The 6472-nt window shown below is 36.7% G+C and overlaps 2 pseudogenes; one reads left to right on the forward strand and one right to left on the reverse strand.

Moving 5' to 3' along the window:
- Positions 1 to 2690: 2690 nt before the first annotated feature.
- Positions 2691 to 3614, reverse strand: LOC129675451 (olfactory receptor 4C16-like; annotated as a pseudogene).
- Positions 3615 to 4311: 697 nt separating this feature from the next.
- Positions 4312 to 4643, forward strand: LOC129675458 (macrophage migration inhibitory factor-like; annotated as a pseudogene).
- Positions 4644 to 6472: the final 1829 nt, after the last annotated feature.

Below are 6472 nucleotides of genomic sequence, written 5' to 3' on the forward strand. Positions count from 1 at the left end.
AAGAACTCACGCAATTTTTCCTGATACTACCCATATTACATGGCATTCATCATGTCTGTATTTCCCAGAGGTTAGTTAGGAGTCAGAGCAGGGATAATCATGATATATGAAAAAGCAAGTGCTTTGTTGTCACAGACAGAACTGACCATAAGGACATAAATGAAGATGGTGGGTAAGAAGAACATAAATGGAGTAATGATGTATGAATCACAGCCGAAGAGAGATTTGAGGAAGACCTCAGATATGCATGTCCTTGGGGTGAACAAGATGATTTAAGAAGTTCTCAGGTCAGCAAAAGTCAAGTCTCTCTTACAATGGCTGTATGTCTCATATATATCATGTCTTCTTTGATGCCTCTGGATCATGGCTATAAATGCTTAGTCATGGTGATAAATGCTATACAGTATTTGCAGACCCTTTCTGTATGTGGTCTTCATGAATATGCAGCTGTGATACAAATGATGTACAGCTGTGTTTGTGCATGGTAACAAAAATAAACTATTTTCATTTCTGCTCCAGACACTCTTTCCTGGTTGCACTGAGAACTCTAAAATACTTCATATCTATGATATAACTATTTCTGTTTAATAGTAAGAATAGTATGCCATGTGCTTATATTGATCTGTTATTATTTTCAAATCTCCTAACAGAGTTTCTTACACTATTAATTTCTAGTCTTCATAAATATTTATATCTGGATAAGAGACACATATATTAGCAATGTTTACTATTATTTTGACACAATGTTGACAGACGAATCATGAGAAGGAAAAATAATTTTGGTTGATGTATTCAGAACACTTTCAGTCCAATATTTCAGGGAAGGCATGATAACAGAAGCAATTCTATTTTTGGTGTCAGGAGCATCAGCCTGCATTTGCAAATGGTGTCAAGTAGAGCACATGATCTTGGGGACAGAACCAGGAATGGACATAAACTCAAAGTCTATATATAACCTAATAACATCCTTCCAACAATAAATCAGTTTTGAAACTTTTCAAAAAAGTACTGTAGGCTGAAGACTGAGCATTCAATCATGAGCCTGTGGGAGACATTGCACATTCAAAGGATCGTTGAGCTACAGAGTTGTCTCAGCAATTATGAATACTCACTAATCATACAAAGGTTTGATTCCCAGCAGTCACGTGATGGTACACAGCCACTCTTAACTCAAAATCAAACCTTAGTATCCCATAATCATATTAATTTTGCATTAAAAATGATTATAATGCTTATTTTTCAAGATGAAACAATGTTCCCTAAAGTTCAAAAGTATCAGATTATTAAATTTTAAATATAATGTTAGTAAAACATTAAGTAGTAATATTCCTAACCTCAGATGGATTCTGCCAATTTATTATTATGGGGTCTAAGTAATGAGAGACATAAACAGTAACCTGTAGAGCATAATCTTCAGACTGTATGGTAAATTATGTAATATATATTTATACAATATATATATATATTTATACAATATATATATATATTGATGCAAATAATAGGTATTCACACATATATTTTAGTCATAGCAACAACCACAATAACAATTAATTTTAAAGGTGTTTCCTGGTTAGTTGTTAGGAATAAGAAGTATGTGAAGAAGAAGAGCATGTTTATACATGCCCACAGATACAAACACATACAACGCACTTGCTGCACTTTAAAACTTCTATAAATGTGTGAATATGGTACATTCCTTTGATTAAAGAAGAGCAGAATGAAGGCATTATAAAGAAACACAATCACAATCAGAAAGAAAGAAATCAATAATAAAATAGATAGGAGGCCCTACTTACTGATTGTTGATCTTAGAGCCTGTGCTGTTGGTGTTCTGTTCAGGAAGTTGTCTCCTGTGCCAATGAGTTCAAGGCTCTCCCCTACTTTTTCTTCTGTCAGTGCCAGAGCCAGCCAGCAGAGTCGAATGGTTCTTGAGTCGGGAGTGAGAATTAAAATTAAAAAAATAAACACACAGCACACAGGAAACTTTTTAAAGGTCCAGACTCGACAGCCACAGCAAAAGACAGGCTGCCGCAGCAAGCAGTGTGAGCAGCAAGCCTCAAGTCTCTGCCTCCTCCTCTGCCTCCAGCCCTCTGATCTCTTTATCTGTGAGGAATTTCTTTTAGCCAGTAAAACATCTCAGAACAATGGTTTAATTTCCATGAAGAACTTGAGGAAGAGGTATGACCCTCACAAGCTATCCCACCTGCTGTCACAAACAAAAGGAGATGGACTTGCAAATTCTACCCTGCCTTTAGAGAAGGTCCAGTAAAAGCAGTCTCTCTGCTGAGATTTAAATATCAAAGCAGCTGTCAGAGGCACCGCTCGAGACATGTCAGGTTTAATGTGTCTGGTTTTATGTTAAGGTCTTTGATCCACTTGGATTTTGTTTTGTGCAGGATGGGAAATATGGATCAATTTGCATTTTCTACTTGTTGACATCCATTTAAACCAGCACCATTTGTTGTAGATGTTGTCTTTTTTTTTTCTATTGTATGGTTTTGGTTCTTCTCCACATTCTTTCCAAAAGAATAATTTGATATATTACTTTATTTATATTCTATTTGTATTAGAATATATTTGTTTGCCCATTCTCTAGAATCAACCAATCTTCCCTTCCTAAGACCGTGCTATCATAAACATAATTGAAAACTAACATTTTCTTTATTAACATCAACATAAACTTTGATTCCTTATTTATCATCTAAGATTCTTTTGATCCACAACTTTCTCATGGCATTTCTCACCTCTGCATTCCTCAATGTGTAAATCAGAGGGTTTAGAAAAGTGTACAAATTGTACAAAGCACTGATATCATCTTGTCCATAGGGAAGGTTGTTGCAGGCCGTGTATATATGAATATACAAGGCACAAAAACAAAATGACTACTATGATGTGGGAGACACAAGTGAACAGTGCTTTTCTTCTCCCTTCAGCACTGTGGTTTCTCAAGGAATACAGGATGATGACATAGGAGACCATCAGCATGAGGAAACTCAGTGTACATAGGGTCCCACTGTTGGACACCAGAAGCAGGTTGATCACGTATGTGTCTGAACAGGCAAGTTTCAACAGTGGCTGCAAGTCACAAAAGTCCTGATCAATCTCATTGGGCCACAGAAGGGTAAACTCAAGGCCAGAAATAACTGAACTAAAGAATGAACACAGGATCCCACCCAGGCTATGGCCACCAGCACCCCACAGACCCGTTGGCTCATGATGGTCATATAGTGCAGGGGCTTACAGAAGGCCACATAGTGGTCAACAGCCATTAAAATGAGGATAAAGATCTCCAGGGAGCCAAATAAATGGGATGTAAAGACTTGGATTATGCACTCACTGAAGGTGATAGAGGCCTCCTTCAGCAGAGAATCCACAATTGTTCTGGCAGCTATGGTTGTAGAAAAGCAGGTGTCAGACAAGGATAAGTAGAACAGGAAGAAGTACATGGGACTCCCAAGGGCCTGGCTTGTCTTGATGGGAGCAATGATCAGCAGGTTACCTGCTAATGTTTCTATGTAAAAGAACAGGAAAATGGCAAACACTATGTTCTTCCTACTGGGGTCCTGTGTCAAGCCGAGAAAAATGAACTCAGTCACATTGATATTCAGCTTCATGGTTCATGAATCAGAAGGAAAGAGTTTGAAATATGTCATCTGCAAGAGATTAAAAATCTATTTTACCACATGGTATGATGGATTATTTTAGAAAAAATATTTATTTCTCTTAAGAAATTTTCTACTTCTTGATTATTTAACTTGTTCCCACTCTCTGCTTGAATTTGAAGATCTTTTTCAGTGTCAAGAAAGTTGATGAAATTGACAACTTCTCCATAGCAATCTTCACCACAACCTATGGTGTTAATTAATTTTGTATATCAATTAGTATAAAATGAAATGTACACTTTTATTATTTACATTATTTTTTCATGGTTAAAAAAAAATTGGTGGCAATGACTTACTATTGTATTTTTCTCTATTTAAAAAAAAAATTAAGTAGCCTTGCCAGTGATGATGTAAATTTGCCTAGCCCTTACATTCTATAAAATTCCTATTTTCCATTTATGTTAACATATTTATTACGTACATATTTACAATTAATACAACATTCATTTCTAGGCATTGTTTCATGAAAAGAAGAAGAAATGCCAGTAACCTCCAAAGCCAGTAGTGTCTCCAATCATTCTTCATCATATTTTGTAAATGGTGTGCATAGACAGAAAAAAAAATAGTTCCTTGATAGTAACTATTAAATATCTCAATGTCTAGGTTTCTTTTACTTTTAAAGACCCTCGCTCACACTCCCTTTGCCACCATGCCAATGTTCCCTGTGAAAACCAATGTTCCCTCTCCTCCGTGCCAGAGGGTTTCACCCAGCAGCTGGCACAGGCCATCATCAAGCCAGCACAGTACATCTCAATGCACGTGGTCCCTGACCAGCTCGTGACTTTCGGGGGCTTGAGCCACCTCTGAGCCCTCTTCAGCCTGCACAGCACAGGCAAGAACAGTGGGCCCAGAACTGCACCTAGAGCAAGCTGCTGTGGGCCTGCTGGTTGATGGCCTGCTCGTCAGCCTGGACCGGATGTACATCAACTATTACAACATGAATGCAGCTAACATGGGCTGAACAGTTCCACCTTCGCTTGAGCGCTTGTCTGACTTACCTGCACCTCTGTTCTTGGAGCCTTACTGCACAAAGTGTTCTGTGTTCATCTGCCTGCAGTCATGTCCAACTTCCGTTTGGGAGAATTAATGGTTTGAGAGAGAGAGAGAGAGAGAGAGAGAGAGAGAGAGAGAGAGAATAACTTAGACTATACTGTCTGAGCTTACATTCAAATAAATGGGTATTTTATTATCTACAAGTACATCATTACAGGATGTAATTTGTTATAGGATCTAGGATAATTTGTTATCTAGGATAATTTGTTATAGGATCAGGTGATGGTTGTCATCCCAGTAAAGTAATTTACTATTCAAAAAATCTAAAAATTCTACAGTCTCAGGTCACAGGAACGTTGGAAAAGAAAGGTAAGTAGCTTTAGAGATGCTGATGGATAGTACTTTATAATTGGTTTTTCTGTTGTTGTTCAACTTATTTTTAGATCTGAAAATTTTTATGATCATATTCAAGAATGAAATATCACTTTTTTCAATAATGTCCTTTTTATAATGATAAAATTTTATAATAGACTTTCAAAGCCAAAACTTTTCTAACTTTTGCTTATGAAAAACTTACAAACAAAACTGTAATTTGTTTATATATATTCTGGAAGGCCCATTAATCCACTGTACTCTTTCTAATCCCGCAGTGGTAAGAGCTGTGAACTGGTTCTTCCAAGTGAAATATTTTATATTACATTTTTAATTCAATAATGCTTATCTAATATTGTTAATGTCAGTTATATTATAAATATATTTTCTCATAATTCATTTGCTGTGATTTTTGTCTATCATGTATAGTAATAGCAACTACATTCATAATTTAGAAAGCTAAGACAAAAACCCAACCTTAAAAATAAAACTAGCAGGCCAATCAGTTCATGTCAGAGACAGTCCCTGTTCCTATTACAATGGAACCCACTTGGATACTGAACTGCCATGGGCTACATCTGTGCAGGGGTCTTAGGTTATCTCCATGCATAGTCCTTGGTTGGATTGACCAGCTCTTTAATTACCTCCCCCTTCGAGGGAAGCAGCATTACCAGGTCACAGAAGAAGACAATGCAGCCACTCCTGATGAGACCTAATTGACTAGGATCAGAAGGAAGGAAAAAAGTCCTTCCCTATCAGTGGACTTGGGGAGGGGCATGCATGCAGAGGGTGGAGGAAGGGAGGGATTGGGATGGGAGGAGGGAGAGAACAACAGGGGGGATACAAAGTGAATAAATGTAATTAATAAAGAAATAAATAAAAAATAAAATAAAACTAGCATTCTTCAAAATATTTTAATGTGTTTACCATTACTCAGAATCGTATAACATGAGATGCTGACTTCCATAAGAATGGTTACCTTAGCATTAAAAACTGAGATACGAATCTTTGATTTTTAAGGCATGCAAAGAGAATATTAAATTTGCCTGTTCTACGAGATTTTGTTTGTTTTGGTTTGGGATTTTTGTTGTTCTTTTGGTTTGGCTTTTATTTCTTATTATTTCTTTTATTTTAGTTATGTCTGTAAACCATAGTTCTCCCTGTACCTTTCCAAAAGTTATAATAAATACAATTCTTCAGGTTTTCAACAGGCATTAAAATGTTCTTCAATATCCTTAAGACAAACAGCACCATAATACAGTGTATCTTCTAGAAACAACTGTACTTACCTTAACCTTTCAAACAAAATGGAGCCACCTTAGGTTGGCTATGTTGGTCAGAAAAATGGTAAAACACACACAGTGTAGGTGTTGGAGGTGATATAGATCTTAATAATAGTACACCAGAAAAGGCAGAGTTCAGAGGAGGGTGAAAATGAGTGTCTG

The sequence above is a fragment of the Psammomys obesus genome, unplaced genomic scaffold (genome assembly GCF_907164565.1).
Source record: "Psammomys obesus unplaced genomic scaffold, mPsaObe1.curated_primary_1811, whole genome shotgun sequence".
Classification (NCBI taxonomy): domain Eukaryota; kingdom Metazoa; phylum Chordata; class Mammalia; order Rodentia; family Muridae; genus Psammomys; species Psammomys obesus.